Genomic DNA, 17,941 nt, shown 5'->3' on the forward strand with positions numbered 1-17,941 from the left:
CAGTGTGAAGCGTTTGTGTGGCCTGTGCAGAGAGGAGAGAACAGGGATAGACAGACACATAGTTGACAGGCTACAGGAGAGGCTACGCTAATGCAAAGGAGATTGAAATGTAAATTAACTAAACAACTGGGGAAGCGAGAGAGCAGGGCCTCCCTCACTAACCATTCACTGAAACACTCAAATAAACTTTTCCAACTTCCACTTTAGGAATTATAATTGATGTAAACTACAGTGGTTCAATGTTTCCAGGAATAGGCTTAAACTTAGTTTATTCAGCTAGATAACTTGGTACAGTATTCTTACGTGAAACTCACCCAGTGCACCGTATCCTATTGTTGTTTTGTATTATGAATAAACAAATTAAAAAATAAATAATAATTATTATTATTATTATTACGGGTATTTTATTTGTAAATCAGCTAACTACAGCTAGATAAAGCACTTTATCGCCCTCTACTGTGCAGGCTGTCAGATACAGCAATCTCTTTGGTCATACTCCGAGTGCTTTTACCGACGATGTATGTAAAACCCTGGACGGCAGATGCTATGTATTGGCCATATTGCCCTCCCTGGAAGGAGCAGTCCATGAAAATGAATGGAATTAGACAGTATTTCAATTGAATGTTTCAAGAACAAAATTACATGCATTTAAGTTGTGAGAACAGCAATATTAGCGCTCTAAAAAAAAGTTTTTCAAATGTTTTAATTTGTAATCGGTTATGTCTAGCTCACATGCCATAATTTGAAAGTATGCAGTAAGGTGTCTGTAATATAATAAATTAATAAATGCATTTGTATAGCTTCCGAAATATGTTTTTACACTTGAAGAGGAATAACAAGATGGCTGCGCAGCGGCTTCAATACAGAATAAACGTGTCAAATTAGAAATTGCCATCCAGGGTTTATCGTTAGTTTGTACCAAAGATTATGACAACTAACACCCTTTAATCTGTGTTTGTACGGTGTAGGCTACTTTTAAAGCCTTTACATAGTGCTTACTTTATTAATGCTGCTCTAGATTTAATTACAGATGAAGAAGCATACAAAATAAGTAAATGAAATGTATGTATGATTTTCCTTTGCTCAAAAGAGGTATGCATGGTCTACAAGCAGGGCAGTTTTAATACCTCTCACTTTGTATCATGATAGATGTGCTTTTATGGGCAGCTGGCTCCCTCCTTCAATACTTGCTAAGCCTAATGCCATAATAGTTTAGGGTTTGGAGGGGGTTTTACAGTACCTCCTGCGCTGTGCCATGTGCCACCGGTAAAGTCTAGTCAAGACCTTTTGTCAGAGGCTGTCGTGCTTAATATGATGCCCCTGCTACATACCCCTTAGTTTACACAATTGAACTGTTTAAATGATGAAATCGACTGTTTATGGATGTATTGTTTTATTTAGCTTGTACGGTACATGTTGTGGGCATACTCCGTATAACAGCACAACCACAACTGCTCAGTACACAGTGTACTTTTTATGGCCACAAGGTGTAGCACTTCACCGCTACAGTTTGTCCAAGGTTCAGCAACTCCCACTCCCAGAATGCTTCAGTATGCTTGCCTAGCCTTCTCCAACAATGCAGCTTAATGTAAAATTGATCGTGCACACAGGGGGATCTAGCTAGCTCGCTACGCGTACATGGTTACATTAAACACCGAGCATGCCATTTTGTTATCAACTCGCATAACGTGACATATATTTTGAAGCCTTTCGAAGGTTTTATTTGGAGACATTTTGGAGCTTCATACCGGGTGAGTAGCAAGCTAACTAGCTAGCTAAACTAACATTCGTCTGCTAGCAAGTAAATGCCTGTTGTGGCTAGCTGGTTTATTGGTCAGATGAGACATGGTCCCCCCTTTGCCTTTTCTCCAATCCCTTTATCTTGTTGTGCGGACAGGTCTATTACTCTTAACTATTCAGTAATGAACTTAGCCATTCCGCCTCGAGTATTTCGCTATTAAAAGCCAGCGTTGTGTTTGTGTCGGTCGTTCTTAGTACCCTCGCGAGCGTGTTTGCTTTGATCTCTGACCGACACGACACACACATCAACCCAGCAGTAAGTCATTAGCTAGCGATACTTTTTAATGTAGTTTTATTTGACTAGGCAAGTCAGTTAAGAACAAATTCTTATTTACAAGTACGGCCTACACCGGCCAAACCTGGACGACGCTGGGCCAGTTGTCCGCTGATACAGCCTGGATTCGAACCAGGGTGTCTATTGACGCTTCAAGCACTGGGATTCTGCGCCACTCGGGATCCCATGTAGTGTATAGACATTACATGATTAAGGTGACCAAACGGTACTTGGTGTCAGTGTTACAGGCAAGCAAAAATGTTTATTGCAGCTAACTAGTAAGTTAGCTGGTTACCTAGTCAATGCAACTAGCGAGTCTTTTTCCCATTTGATTTGCATGCTGCAATGAAGTTGGCTTGCCACAACACTTAACCAATTCAGTGCCATTGGCATGGAGTGAATCATGGTACGAAGAAGGGTGACACCACACCAACAACAAGGACTTGGGACAAGGCTGTTATGTTCTGTTACTGTAAGCCTCAGTAGAGGTCCCCAGAAAAGCTACTACTTAGTGATAGTGGTACTAAATAGAGGTAATTGCAAACCTCAGGTTTCCTTAACACTATAGTTTTTGGGATTTCATATGTTAGCTATATTGATATTTTACATGCATGGGTTACCAACTAGGGTCATTTTGACCTCAATAAGAAACTATTGGAAAAAGAAACAATCATAGCAAAACATCATTAGACATGTAAATAATGTCTTCTGCAATAAAATAACCAAAACAGACTGTTATTTGAGGAAGATTACACTTAATGTGTATATTCTGTAAAAGGGGCGGTACATCAAATGTGTATATATAGTTAATTTTATTGACAGTGTTTCATCCATTGATCCTAAGAGAAAATGATAGAGAATATGGCTTAGTTGCCTTTATTTACTTACCCCACAGCTAGCATTAGCATCACCGCTATTGAAACAATGGGAGTGGAAGGGCCTATGGCAAGATGCTTCAAAAAGCATGCCCAAAAACCAAATGTTATGTGGTTCTCTGTTGCTCAGTTTTTAGAGCATTGCGCTAAAGAGTAGTGGGTTGGAGTCCCGGAACCACCAATACTTAAAATGTATGCTCAAATGACTGTAAGTCTCTTTTGGATAAAAGTGTTTGCTAAATGATGTGTGTGTGTGTGTGTGTGTGTGTGTGTGTGTGTGTGTGTGTAATATACACACACACAGTGCCTTCGGAAAGTATTCAGACCCCTTGACAATTTCCACAGCCTACCGTTGAATATGTACTTACCCAGTATGCGACAGAGCCAAGAGTGTGCAAAGGGTGGCTATTTGAAGAATCTAAAATATAAAACATATTTTGATTTGTTAAACACTTTTTTTGGTTACTACATGATTCCATATGTGTTATTTCATGGTTTTGATGTCTTCACTATTATTCTGTAATGTAGAAAATAGTAAAAATAAAAACCCTTGAATGAGTAGGTGTTCTAAAACTTATGACCGGTAGAATATATATATATATATATGTATGTATGTGTGTGTGTGTGTGTGTGTGTGTGTGTGTGTGTGTGTGTATAGATATAGGTATGTGTGTGTGTGTATAGATATATACATGCATGCATACATACACACACACTATCGTTCAAAAGTTTGGGGTCACTTGTAAATGTCCTTGTTTTTGTAAGAAAAGCACATTTATTGTCCATTAAAATAACATCAAATTGATCAGAAATACAGTGTAGACATTGTTAATGTTGTAAATGACTATTGCAGCTAGAAACTGATTATTTTTAATGGAATATCTACATAGGTGTATAGAGTCCCATTATCAGCAACCATCACTCCTGTGTTCCAATGGCACTTTGTGTTAGCTAATCCAAGTTTATCATTTTAGATGGCTAATTGATCATTAGAAAATAATTTTGCAATTATGTTAGTACAGCTGAAAACTGTTGTTATGATAAAGAAGAAAATAAACTGGCCTTGAGTATCTGGAGCATCCACATTTGTGGGTTTGATTACAGGCTCAAATTGGCCAGAAATAAATCACTTTCTTCAGAAACTCATCAATCTATTCTTGTTCTGAGAAATGAAGGCTATTCCATGTGAGAAATTGCCAAGAAACTGAAGATCTCGTACAATGCTGTGTACTCCTCCCTTCACAGAACAGCGCAAACTGGCTCTAACCAGAATAGAAAGAGGAGCGGGAGGCCCCGGTACACAACTGAGCAAGAGGACAACTACAGTGTCTAGTTTGAGAAACAGACGCCTCACAATTCCTCAACTGTCAGCTTAATAAAATAGTACCCGCATAACACCAGTCTCAATGTCAACAGTGAAGAGGTGACTCAGGGATGATGGCATCTAGGCAGAGTTCCTTTGCCCATCTTTTTCTTATTTTTTATTGGCCAGTCTGCAATATGGCTTTTTCTTTGCAACTCTGCCTAGAAGGCCAGCATCCCGGAGTCGCCTCTCCACTGTTGAAGTTGAGACTGATGTTTTGCGGGTACTATTTAATGGAGCTATTTAATAACCCCAAGAAGTTCTAGAAAACGGTTAAAGACCTGGAGAATAAACCCTCCTCACAGCTACCCGTGTCCCTTAATGTCGATGTTGTTGTTACTGACGAGCACATTGCTGAGCTCTCTAATCACCACTTCATTAAGTCACGATTCTTATTTGACTCTGCCATGCCTCCTTGCCCGTCCAACATTTCCTCATCTCCCAGTCCTTCTAATGCGTCTATCCCCGATGCTCTTCCGTCTTTCTCCCTGCAGGCGGTTACTGAGTCTGAGGTGCCAAAGGAGCTCCTTACACTTGACCCCAAAAAAGCATCTGGGTCAGATGGTTTAGACCCTTTCTTCTTTAAGGTTTCTGCCCCTATCATCGCCAACCCTATCTCTGACCTTTTTAACCTGTCTCTCCTCTCTGGGGAGGTTCGCATTGCTTGGAAGGCAGCTACAGTGCACCCTTTATTTAAAGAGGGAGATCAAGCTGATCCTAACTGTTGTAGGCCAAATTCTATTTTGCCCTGTTTATCAAAAGTGTTGGAAAAACTTGTCAATAATCAACTGACTGGCTTTCTTGACGTCTATAGTATTCTCTCGGGTATGCAATCTGGTTTCCACTCAGGTTATGGATGTGTCACTGCAGCCTTAAAGGTCATAAATGATGTCACCATTGCCCTTGATTCTAAGCAATGTTGTGCTGCTATTTTTATTGACTTGGCCAAATCTTATGATACGGTAGACTACTCCATTCTTGTGGGCTGGCGAAGGAGTATTGGTGTCTCTGAGGAGTCTTTGACCTGGTTTGCTCACTACCTCAAAGAGTGCAGTGTATAAAGTCAGAACATCTGCTCTCTCAGCCAATACCTGTCACCAAGTGAGTACCCCAAGGCTCGATCCTAGGTCCCACGCTCTTCTCAATTTACATCAACAACATAGCTCAAGCAGTAGGAAGCTCTCATCCATTTATATGCAGATGATTGTATTATTCTCAGCTGGCCCCTCCTCGGATTTTATGTTTAACGCTCTACAACAAAGCTTTCTTAGTGTCCAACAAGCTTTCTAAGCCCTTAACCTTGTTCTGAACACCAAAACAAAGGTCATGTGGATTTGTAAGAAGAATGCCCCTCTCCCCACCGGTATGATTACTACCTATGAGATTTTAGCGCTTGAGGTAGTCACCTCATACAAGTACTTGTGAGTATGGCTAGATGGTACACTGTCCTTCTCTCAGCACATATCAAAGCTGCAGGATAAGGTTAAATCTAGACATTGTTTCCTCTTTCACCCCTGCTGCCAAACTAACCCTGATTCAGCTGAACAACCTACCCATGCTAGACTACGGAGACTTAATTTCATAGATCGGCAGATAAGGGTGCTCTCGAGAGGCTAGATGTTCTTTAACATTCGGCCATCAGATTTGCCACCAATGCTCTTTATAGGACTCATCACTGCACTCTATACTCCTCTGTAAACTGGTCATCCCTATATACCTGTTGCAAGATTGATGCTTATTTATAAAACCCTCTTAGCCTCACTCCCCCCTATCTGAGATGTATACTGCAGCCCTCATCCTCCACATACAACACCCGTTCTCCCAGTCACATTTTGTTAAAGCTCCCCAAAGCACACACATCCCTGGGTCGCTTCTCTTTCAGTTTGCGGCAGCTAGTGAACGAGCTGCAAGAACTGGACCGTTTTATCTCCATCTCTTCATTCAAAGACTCAATCATGGACCCTCTTACTGACAGTTGTGGCTGCTTCGTGTGATGTATTGTTGTCTCTACCTTCTTTCCCTTTGTGCCATTGCCTGTGCCCAATAATGTTTGTACCATATTTTGTTCTGCTGCCATGTTGTGTTGCTGCCATGCTGTGTTGTCGTCTTAGGTCTCTCTTTATGTAGTGTAGTGGTGTCTCTTGTTGTGATGTTTTATCCTATATTTTTTATTTTGTCCCTGCAGGAGGCCTTTTGTATATAAGAATTTGTTCTTAACTGACTTGCCTAGTTAAATAAAGGTATAAAAAATAAAGAGAGCCAAAGATTCTACGGTCCCCTAGGAAACACTTATTAACACTTTGGTTCCTGCCACAATAACTCCTGGCATTTTAATTCGTTGTCATGTCAAACAACACTTCAAAGTGCCCACTGATTCCAACAGTTCACCGAAGTGTTTAGCTCTTCATCGCAAGTCAAATCGCAATTGCAGCAGTTGGTTAAAAATAAGGCCCATATTGTTTGCTCATATTGTGCAACCCTACGTGGCAGTGTGTAAATGACCACAAATGAGTGCATGTCAAAAATAATTTTATGTGGAAGTTTAATTGAACAGTATAAAACAATCATAATAGAGAAAGACCCATTGAAATCACTTAGAATGTATGTGTTGCCACTCTAGGGTCACGCACTACTCATAAAGCAATGTAGAATATTTATTATTCAAAAAGATAAAATTCCGTCAAATACCATGTTTTTTAAAATACTGTGATGTGATATTTTGGTCATATCACCCAGCCCTATGTGGCTGCGCCTACTTTACTCAGGGCTTTTTGACCAAGACTGATCAAGAAGCGAATAAACAAACCGAGTTTGGGAAACCCTGAGTTGGTGAAGATCTATCATTCAGGCCATGTGCTTCATTCATGATGAGAATATTGTTAGCTAGATAAATTTGAGCGTGTGACTAAAACCAGTGCTGCAAGCATTTTCCTGCATTGACGTTTTCAGTCACCAGCGCACACCATTTACAGTTGAAATATATAGCCAATACATTTTGAATTCGATAACAGTGTAGTTTACATTGATTTCAGTAAGAAAACATTTTCATAATGAACAGCTAGCGTGTGCTAGTACATTATCTGATAACAAGCCAGAGATGGAGAAAATGATTTCTTTACATGACCTTTGACTGTTGTAAAGCAATGTAGTGAATCTACTCAATACAAAGTGGTGACATTATGAACTGCATGTTACAGGATTTCAATGCATAGTTTGATCTTGTGGAAAGTTTCAGATTGACTTTGAGACAGTTTCATTAATTCAGCCGCCTTGGTTATTAGTGTGCTTGTGGTGCTTCAGCCCAAATACTTCTGCATTCTTATCCACTGCCATCCATCTTTAAGTTGTACCTAAGGTAACCTAATCAACTGTTTTGTATTTACTTGCGTATTTATAGAAGATATAGTTGCTTTTTAGTGGTTATCATGTAAACCACAAATAACACGTCATTAAATAATATACATTTTCATATTAAGGAATCATGATTTAGAGTATCTGTTAGTCCATCAGAGCACAATTTGTGAAAAAAGTGTTTTTCATTCCACCTCTAAAAAAAATAAAATAAAATGCAATACAAAAGTATGTGACACCTGCTCGTCGAACATCTCATTCCAAAATCATGAGCATTAATATGGAGTTGGTCCCCCACTTTGCTGCAATAACAGCCTCCACTCTTCTGGGAAGGCTTTCCACTAGATGTTGGAACATTGCTGCGGGGACTTGCTTCCATTCAGCCACAAGCATTAGTGAGGTCGGGCATTGATCTTGGGCCATTTAAGCCTGGCTCGCAATCGGTGTTCCAATTCATCCCAAAGTTGTTGGATGGGGTTGAGGTCAGGGCTCTGTGCAGGCCAGTCAAGTTCTTCCACATCGATCTTGACAAACCATTTCTGTATTGACCTCCCTTTGTGCACTGGAGGCATTGTCATACTGAATCAGGAAAGGGTCTTACCCATGTTGGAAGCACAGAATCTTCTAGAATGTCATTGTATGCTGTAGTGTTAAGATTTCCCTTCACTGAAACTAAGGGGCTTAGCCCAAACCATGAAAAACAGCCCCAGACCATTCCTCCTCCACCAAACTTTACAGTTGGCACTATACATTGGGGCAGGTAGCGTTCTCCTGGCATCTGCCAAACCCAGATTCGTCTGTCAGACAGCCAGATGGTGAAGCGTGATTCATCACTCCAGTGAACGCGTTTCCGCTGCTCCAGAGTCCCGTTGCTTTACACCACTGCAGCCGACGCTTGGCATTGCACATGGTGATCTTAGGCTTGTCTACGACTACTTGGCAATGGAAACCCATTTCATGAAGCTCCTGTGAGAGAATGGATGCAGCTGCTCCGTTTGATCCATTGCTCAGGCGTCTATGTGCGTGGGGAATTACTTCATTTTTTGAATGTGCAAGCTATGTCTACTGGTGCCAGTTTAATGACAATAAATGAGCAAATAAGCCAGAGGTGTTGCCTTTTGCAGTGTCTGCTCGACTTTCTCCCGACAGCGCTGAGAGGGTGCAGAAGTTTGGCCGTGTTTGTCGATGAATGTTGGTGTTGCAGGGCGGGCTCTAAAGCCTGAATCATCAACATCTGTTTTATTTTCTCTCTCTCTGTCAGAGGGGAAAAGGTATTTATATGGGCCAAGCGCCACTTCTGAAGTTCGGTTCATTGCATTTCAGAGAATATGCAGAGTAGTCCACTGTGTAGGTAGAGAACATGAAGGGATCAGAGGCAGATTAAATCAGCATGGAGAGTAAAGGCATTGCACTGTGATAAAATGTTGGTATGTGAGAGGGAGGGAGAGAGGTGGCAGAATTCATGTGCTCTTGGCAGAGACGGTGGATAGCAGAGGAACACGCATGTTAAATCCTGGCCCCGCTTCACTATTGGGATTACTTAGCTAATCCATCCTCTCCCAAGCTCCATTTTTCCCGAGCCCCGTTTGCCCTATTTCTTTCCCCCCCCAGAGGATCCCGATGGCAATCCCACCCCCACACAATGTAAACATATGTGTTGTTAAGATGAAAGCAGTTAAAAATAAATAGCTAGCCTAGCACGGGCCAAGGGTAAATATTTGAATGGAAGCCCAGTCAGTGTGTTGTGTTAGTGGTGGCAGAACATAACGTCCTGTGAATAGGCTGTCAATGAACAGGACGTGGTCTACGTGGGTCCTTTTCAGACCAAATTGCTAGTGCCATGGCCCTCTGTTTTCTGGCCTCTGGGCTCTTGAAAGCTATTGGCTAGATGCTGTTGGAATGGTGCTTGCTTGTTACTGGAATGGATCAATGGCAGTCTCCAACGCCAGATATTCACTGTTGCTCTTTCATTGACGTACAAAATGCATACAAGTGAAATGTAGGCCTATGCCTTGTGAATGTTTCCGTTAACCGTTAAGATTGGTGTGCCGTCTCCATTGGGGCGGTATACCGAAGTAAATCCCCCATGGTCGGGGCTAATCACCCTGGCTCCTCTCCCACAATCCAAGAGAGAATGGGGGGGGGGAAGGGGTGGGCTGGGGCTGGCAGCTGGCAGCTGTTGGCAGGGCTTATCTCCATCTGTGATGGGCTAAGCTATCTTCCTAGGCTGGGATAGAGCGAGAGAGAGAGGCTCTCAGGAGGCCCTGGAAACCAGGACTGCCACCGCTGCTGTGGCCAGATTACAAGAGGTAGGATTTATTTATTTAGAACTGGCTTGCTGTGTGCAAGTGTTAGGCTAATTCGGCAGATTTTTTACACCGCTGTTTCCATTGGGTTGCTTCTAATCTCTGTTAATCTTGCTTAAAGGGATATTTGGGATTTTGACAATGAGGGCCTTTATCTACTTTCAGAGTCAGGTGAACAGTGCGCTATCTGCTAGTAGATACCCATAGACTGCCAGTCATTGTGCTAACGCTAGTTAGCATTGGCTCACGAAACTACCTTGAACTTCCTTCATATTGGACAAGGAGACATAAAAATGGTATCCACAAGTTAATCTGTAGAAAAAGGGCATCATTGCCAAAATCTCGAAGTATCCCTTTAATTTAGTCAGCTGCATGATCAACTTTCTGTGTTCATATTTGTTAGAAATGGAGAGTTCTTGCACAAACTCCGCCCTCCCAAAAGGAAACTGTAGCACTGTACAGTTATATTGACTAAGCTTGAGTCATTACACTGACAATGTTTGGCAGGTAGACTTTAATATGCTGTGGCGTTAACATTCAGAGCACCTGTTATTTTTCTGTGTGTTTGCCTGTTCGTTATTGCGCTGCTTGACAGATCCTGTCTGTGGGTTAAACTGGTCTCTGTTCTCTGCCTGGCACAAGGTCCTACTGACTGACTGCAGTGCTGTCTGTCTGTGTGCCATGGATGGAGCTGATCTGGCCTGTGCTGCTTCCTCTGCTGCTCGCTACTTAGTTTCTCCATTAGCACAGACAGCCAGCGTCTCCTGTTGTGCCCTCTGCCCTGGGGCACTTCACTGCAGCGCCTCGCCTCGGATGGCTGCAACTCGCACCGCTGCGGATGTCAGTCCTGACCAGAGAAAAGGAGAGGCGTGCGTGTCCGTGTGCGTGCGTCTGACACTCCGAGAGAGCGTCAGCCGCAGGGAATTTGAAATGGAATCAATCACCGAAGCCAGCCGCCTCCACTCTAGAATACAAAAAGGAACTTGTTTTTTCCCCTCAAATTCTTCTCTCACTTCCCTTGAATGACCTGTTGTAATGCTGTGACGCTAAGCCGTCGCAGTGCTTGTGGGGTGTAATGTCTGGCTTTGCGTTGCTGGAGACGATGCTTGATTACAGCCCGGTTGACTAATTAAGGTTGCCCTGCCCTTCAAATACCAAAGCGAGCGCTGGTCCTCAGCTCATGATTAAATGGGCGCCAATCCATCCTCATCAAGAACTGCGTCAGAGTTCTACGCACTGTTTGATCTGCTGCCTAAAGTGTAAAAAAGAAAAAGAGTAGAAATGTGTATTTTAGGGGGCATTCAATGACATAAGAAAATTAGCGTTGAGCTTTATAGCCAATACACTTATGCAAAAGACTCCCGGTCAGAGAATAAGTAAGTGAGCGAAGGCTGTGATTGGAAAGACCTGGAAAGGGAAGTAATGCATTTCATTTGGAGCCCTTGGTCATTCTCCTCCCGGTAGATTTACAGCCGATATCAGGACGGGCCTGCACTACCCCATCTGTATCAGATGTTTCCCATGATTCAAAATCATTTGAATGTAGCTGCCTGCGAGGCTAACTGGGAATAAACCAAGGAGCTTTAAATTTAGGTGTTTTTCAGTTTGATCGTGTCATAAGTATTTTAGGGAAATGGGCTGTTTTTCTGGTCAGTGCTTCTGCATTTACTGCTGTTTCACCTCGCTCGCTCATGCACATGCTTGTAATGTATTGCTTGCAGACATTTTTGCTGCAGTATTTCATTCATAACAATAGATGTTTGCTCTGCTGCTCCATAACGCTGTCTGTGTACAGAACCGGACTTTGACATGTAGGCTACTCTAGTGTCTACTAACTTAATTTCACCCCACTCCCTCCTCTATCTAGCCAAATTAGGCTGGCACATAGGATTTAACGAGTACCGTGAGGCCTTTGTCTGTAATTTGATTGCGCTAATGAAAGGGTCAAACGGCAATCACTCACAGCCCTTTAGTTTGTAAATCCCCTGTGAAGATGGATTCTCATCCTGACGATGGGTGCACCAATGCGTCACACGGGGCCATGCGTCGCCTAGTTTTCTAATACCAGGCATATAGTGCACGGCTTTCAAAATCCTGACAATGCTGAGCCTCTCACATTAAATGACTGTCTTTCTTGTCGGTTTTTTGTTGTTGTCTTGCCAACGTAGTGGTGTGCAGACTAAACGATGTGGCGCGGACAGACGGACGGGGTCACACTCAACGTTCTTCGCTTGGTTGTATGAGGAGTATGTCTCAAACGAAACCCGGTCATTTTTGTTGTTGTCACGAGACAGACCGTGCCAAACAAGGATAGAGCTTGTCAGTGAAATAGCTGGCCACACTTGATGTGTGTGCACTGATTTTCATTGAGAAACCCAGTTGTTGGGGAGACACGGGCAGCCTGTTCTGCAGAGGGAGTTCAAGGTAAATAAAGTCCAATCAAAATGGGTAGCTAGCCTGCACATTTATTTTTGTTAAATATTTACTTGGCTGGACATTAGTCTTTCTCAACATGTTAAATTATGCATCATGGCTTTTGCTTCTGTTCTTGTCCACATGTCAATAGGACTACACTCAAACAACTGCTCTTTATAGTCTCATATTTGGAGAGCTGGCTTGGAGGCACCCAGGCCCATCTGTCAGTGGAACACACCGTATGCACCATTTTTTAAACATTTTAGTTATTTAGCAGACAATCTTATGCAGAGCGACTTATATGCTTTTTCGTACTTGTCCCCCTGTGGGAATTGAACCCACAACCCTGGCGATGCAAGCGCCATGCTCTACCAATTGAGCCACACGAGACCTATACCTGCACACACAGTGGTGGAGAGCATTCCAATTACCAATGTATGCACACCACCACAGACACGGTCTGATCACAATCCAGCTCATTGTTAGTTATTGGTGCTGAGTTATCTGATTTTAATGAGGAGTCCTAGAAGAAGGTTCTCTGTGTCTCTCTTCCTCTCTGTGGGTCCACTGTAACTCAGCTAGAGACAGGCCCTCAGGGCAGTCAGCTGGCTGCAGATGAGGCATGAGCCATGGCTGAAACAGCTGCTGCTCTCCACTCCCTCCCACAGCCCTCTCACCTTGCTCCAAAGCTACCTTCCTCCTCTTCCTCATTCTTCTCCTCCTCAGAGAATACTCCCCTTGCCATGAAGTTAGGGATTTCAGTTGGTAGTTTACTGAAGCACAAAGGGAGGGACCCTATTAGGAAATCAGACATGCGCAGGCACATTTCTCAGATACTGTTCTCACTCCGTACTCGCTTAGTGCTCACACTGGCTGCATCCCAAACGGCACCCTGTTCCCTGAATAGCGCACGGCCGGGTCAAAAGTGGTGCGCGATGTAGGGGACAGGGTGCCATTTGGGATGCAGCCAGTGTCATCTGCTGGGATCATCTGTTCAATAGCAGAGCACCTCCAGAGGCCTGTGCCAGTTGCTGCCTCAGCAAGCAGCAAACTCAGACATTCTGTGCAAAGTCTTGTGCATTCTGATTCTGGATCCCTAAGTCCCTCGTGCTGTTCATGACTGGCGAATATCTGCTCAACGATGATGCCCCCTCGAGGTATACCGAGGCCCCCTGTCCTCAATGGTCAGCAAGCTTTAACCATGTCATCTAAAGTCTGCTTTGTGTGAACTCAAATAAAAATCCACCCAAAACCACTGAATTCCATTTACAGTGTTAAATAACTCTATTTTTTTGTGAACAGATGTTGTATTTTGGTATTTTCAAACATGAAATGACCCATTGAATCGACAGAACATCACTCAGATGTAGAAAAACAATAACATTCAACATGTGTGAACCTTTCCATTTAAGACCTATATAATAAGTTGTGCGTTGCGGAACTATAGGCTACTTTACAACACAGATGCAAGAACTGAACAATAACAGAAAAATCGAAGCGTCAGAGTGCGATCTCTGTACCCATCTGGAGGAGTGTACACACAGTACACTGGGCCTTATTAAAAATACAGGCTGTGTGATCTCTCTCCTTCTGTCTGCCCACGGATTTTTCTCTCTCTGTCTGTCTGTCTGGTTCTCTGTCAAATTCACATTAAAAATAACTCCGTAGCCAGGCAGGCCTCAGGTCTGTGCACTTTTTTTTTTTTCTTCATTGGTGTTGCATAAACTTTTTCATTACTCACACTGACAACCGCAGACAAGCTACAAAATCTCTCTTCCTGCCATCCCCAAATCTAGTTGAGACAATGCCCCCGGTCTATTTGAGTCCACTCACATCTAATCTCTCTCTCTCTCGCTCTCTCTCCGGATGTGCCTGACTGACTGCCAGTTCTGTCTCTGCCATCCTTCTCTCCTAGGGCTGACTGGTATTACGTATTTTACGATATACCGGTATTGATGCACGGACCAGTTTGGGTTTTTACTTGACCTTCTATAACGGTTTTTGAATGTTTGGTTTGTTAAATGTGATTCGCCGTGTGTAATGTCCATTTTTATAGTTTACTTTGCTTTAGTAATCTTTCTCCGCTCTCTCTCTCCATGCCGCTTTCCACACAGACCTTGCCCCGCCCCCGTCACTCATGGAGCGCATTTGTCGTTCCTCGACCACGCGGTCAATGCAGCACATGCAACAATGTTGACGACGACGATGCTGTTTATAAATACACTGTTAGTTTGCTTCTTACATCTGCAAACAGCAAGTTTGTCATTTCTTAGCAAGTTGGGCCCAAATATTGTTAGCCGCTAATCACGAATACTAATCGCTAGCTAATACATGTACTGTCAGAGCAAACATAACTTGCTAAACAGCCTGATAATCCCTGTGATTGTGTAGACCTACATTCATGTTTTTTGTGCAATAGTATATATTTTTTTAAATCGAAGAGGAATACGCGAAACAAGAAGGTTAGCTACATGAGGTAGCTAAGAGAGAACATTACATGTAGCCAAAGATTATATGGCCCCCTAAGAAGCACTTGTCGACACTTGGTTCCTACCTGTCACAATAACTCCTTGGCATTTTCATTTGTTGTCAAACACTGTATTCAAAGTGCCCGCTATTATATTATAATTATAGAATTAGAATAATCATTCTATTTTCATGATTCCAACTGTTCACCCAAGTGTGTTGCTCTAAATCACAAGTCAAATCGCAATTGCAACATTTTGTTAAAAATAAGGCTTAGATTGTTTGCCCATATCGTGCAGCCCTAAGTGCCAGTGTGGAAATTATCTCAAATGAGTGCAGGAAATGCAGAAATTGAAAATGCTGAAAATTATTTTTGGTTGAATTGAACAGTATAAAACAATCATAATAGAGAAAGACCCATTGAAATCACTTAGAATGTATGTGTTGCCACTCTAGGGTCACGCACTACTCATAAAGCAAATGTAGAACTTTTATTATTCAAAAACATAAAATACTGTCAATTATTTAAAAAAAATTATACCCTGATATGATATTTTGGCCAGAAGTGTCCTAGGACTCCCTCTCTTTCACTCACCCAGCCAATGTGCAGAGAGACTGTTCAAACATTTAGAGATGCACTTGTCGCTTGCCTAGCAAAATGATAGTGTGGGAACCGGGAAGTTTGTTCCTCTGACTGTGCTTCTTAAACTCTGTCTGGAGGGTTAGCCAGTGGTGGCTCAACTCGTCTCAACCTCCGAAACTAGAGCCACTGATGCTTGCCTTACTCACTTCTCTTAGGGCCTTCTAAAATCATTTAGTATTTTTTGCCCAATTCCTCCTTTTTTTTTGTTGCTTTCACTCAATCACCCTTTTTTTTTTATAGAACATCCAATTTGAACATTCAAATTAGAAGATTTTTCAGGAAAGCCATTCGATCTATTGGAAGACAGTCATTAGTTAGCATCATTGCTAATGGCTACACAAAGTGGTAGACACACACGCACACATACACACACACAGACGGGCATTCCCGCGCCATTGCCTCTTCAGAAAAGATGAAGGGAAATATCTATCACTTATGCATTTTATTGTCTTGTCATAATCTTGGGCAAATACATTTTCTAGTTTAATACATTTAGTTGATTACCTACTAAAGTTAGAACCATTTGGAATATTGTTGAATTCAATTTTAATAACTGGATTCTGTGATTCCGTCTGCATTCGCCGCATCACAGGTTTTATAGGGCCCTACGCTCTGACGAGCCCAGTCTACACCTGTCTGGTCTTCCTCTTTACCATAAAAATATAGGCCTAAAGCCTTCCAGCCTAACTAACTAGGCTTACATTTGGCCCTTTTCATGATTCTACGCTCAATTCTCCCTTTTTTACTCCGCTTTCCTCATGCCAACTTCATCATGTTGCCCTGTCATTGTCACCTGATGCACATTCTATAACTTAAAAAAGTTAGCTAGACATTAATAGCTCAAGAGTTCATAGCAGCCTCACTATATGGCCGAAATGAAATTAACTTTGAAATCGCAATTAGATTAGACAGCTCTGAGCACCGACATTCTGACTAACCCCTCGACTGGCTGCTCCTTTATCTGGGTCATCAGACTGTGCTTCTGCCTCTACCCCCTCCCGGGAGAACAGCCCGGGCCTCCTGATTTGATCATGTTGCAGAATTCTGAAATAGAGCTGAAATAATAGAGGTGGCCCAAGCCTTACATGTTCCTGTTGATGTAGCCGCTTTAAGGTGAAGACAAAGAAACAGTATCGTAATGCATGCCGCTGTAATACAATGCGTTCCGGGCTGCTTTTTACAGCCTCAGTCTGTACCTCCTTGTGGTTGTCTTTCTCCGAATGTGCAAGTGCAAACGGACACTGCCGCGGCGCTGCCGTCGATTAGGAGCTGAACATAAAACTGCCTCGCAACGCCGATGATTAGATTATCATTGATTCTCACATAAGCTGTGTCTGGCATGATCAATACTGTGTGTGTGGATCAGTGTTTCCCCTGAAGTAATTTAGCTGTGGCGCTGTGCCACTGCAAATGAATTGCCACCACGCCCCAAAAAATATGGAACATTTAAGAAAACAATTCTGTCGAGGCGCACTTTAAAGATGCTAGAACATTCTACACATACTTTTTGTGACATGAAGTGGTTTCTGTGAAAAGTACAGGCAGGGGGCTTGTTACCAGGGGTGGATTCCTATTTTACACTACATGACCAAAAGTATGTGGACACCTGCTCGTCGAACATCTCATTCCAAAATCATGGGCATTAATATTGAGTTTGCTGCTATAACAGCCTCCACTCTTCTGGGAAGGCTTTACACTAGATGTTAGACCATTGCTGCGAGGACTTGCTTCCATTAGGCCACAAGAGCATTAGTGAGGTCGCGTTGTGCTTGTCATTGTGAAAAAAGAAATGGCCTTCCCCAAACTGTTGCCACGATGTTGGAAGCACAGAATCGTCTAGAATGTCATTGTATGCTGTAGTGTTAAGATTTCCCTTCACTGAAACTAAGGGGCTTAGCCCGAACCATGAAAAACAGCCCCAGACCATTATTCCTCCATCAAACTTGCCAGTTAGCACTATACATTGGGGCAGGTAGCATTCTCCTGGCAACTGCCAAACCCAGATTCGTCCGCCTGACTGCCAGATGGGGAAGCATGAATCATCATTCCAGAGAACGCGTTTCCACTGCTCCAGAGTCCCATGGTGGCGAGTTTTACACCACTCCAGCCAACGCTTGTCATTGCGCATGGGGATCTTACATTTGTGTGCGGCTGCTCAGCCATGGAAACCCATTTCATGAGGCTCCCGATGAACAGTTCATGTGTTGATGTTACTTCCAGTTGCAGTTTGGAACTTGGTAGTGAGTGTTGCAACCAAGGACAGACCGATCCCGTTCTGTGAGCTTGTGTGGCCTACCACTTTGCGGCTGAGCCATTGTTGCTCCAATACGTTTCCACTTCACAATAACAGCACTTACAGTTGCCCAGGGCAGAAATTTAACTAACTTGTTGGAAAGGTGGCATCCCATGACGGTGACACGTTAAAAGTATGAGCTCTTCAGTAAGGTA

General features: G+C 42.8%; 1 protein-coding gene across 1 annotated transcript in view; it reads left to right on the plus strand.

Annotated features, from left to right (window-relative positions):
* The first annotated feature begins 1,551 nt into the window (after positions 1 to 1,551).
* Positions 1,552 to 17,941, plus strand: part of LOC106571659 (exostosin-like 3) — a 46,807-nt gene continuing 30,417 nt past the window's right edge. Inside the window, exon 1 of the mRNA XM_014144974.2 lies at positions 1,552 to 1,751. The gene's annotated coding sequence lies outside the window, so the exon portion shown is untranslated. The remainder of the gene's footprint in view (positions 1,752 to 17,941) is intronic.

This window comes from Salmo salar, chromosome ssa15, assembly GCF_905237065.1.
Source record: "Salmo salar chromosome ssa15, Ssal_v3.1, whole genome shotgun sequence".
Taxonomy (NCBI): Eukaryota; Metazoa; Chordata; class Actinopteri; order Salmoniformes; family Salmonidae; genus Salmo; species Salmo salar.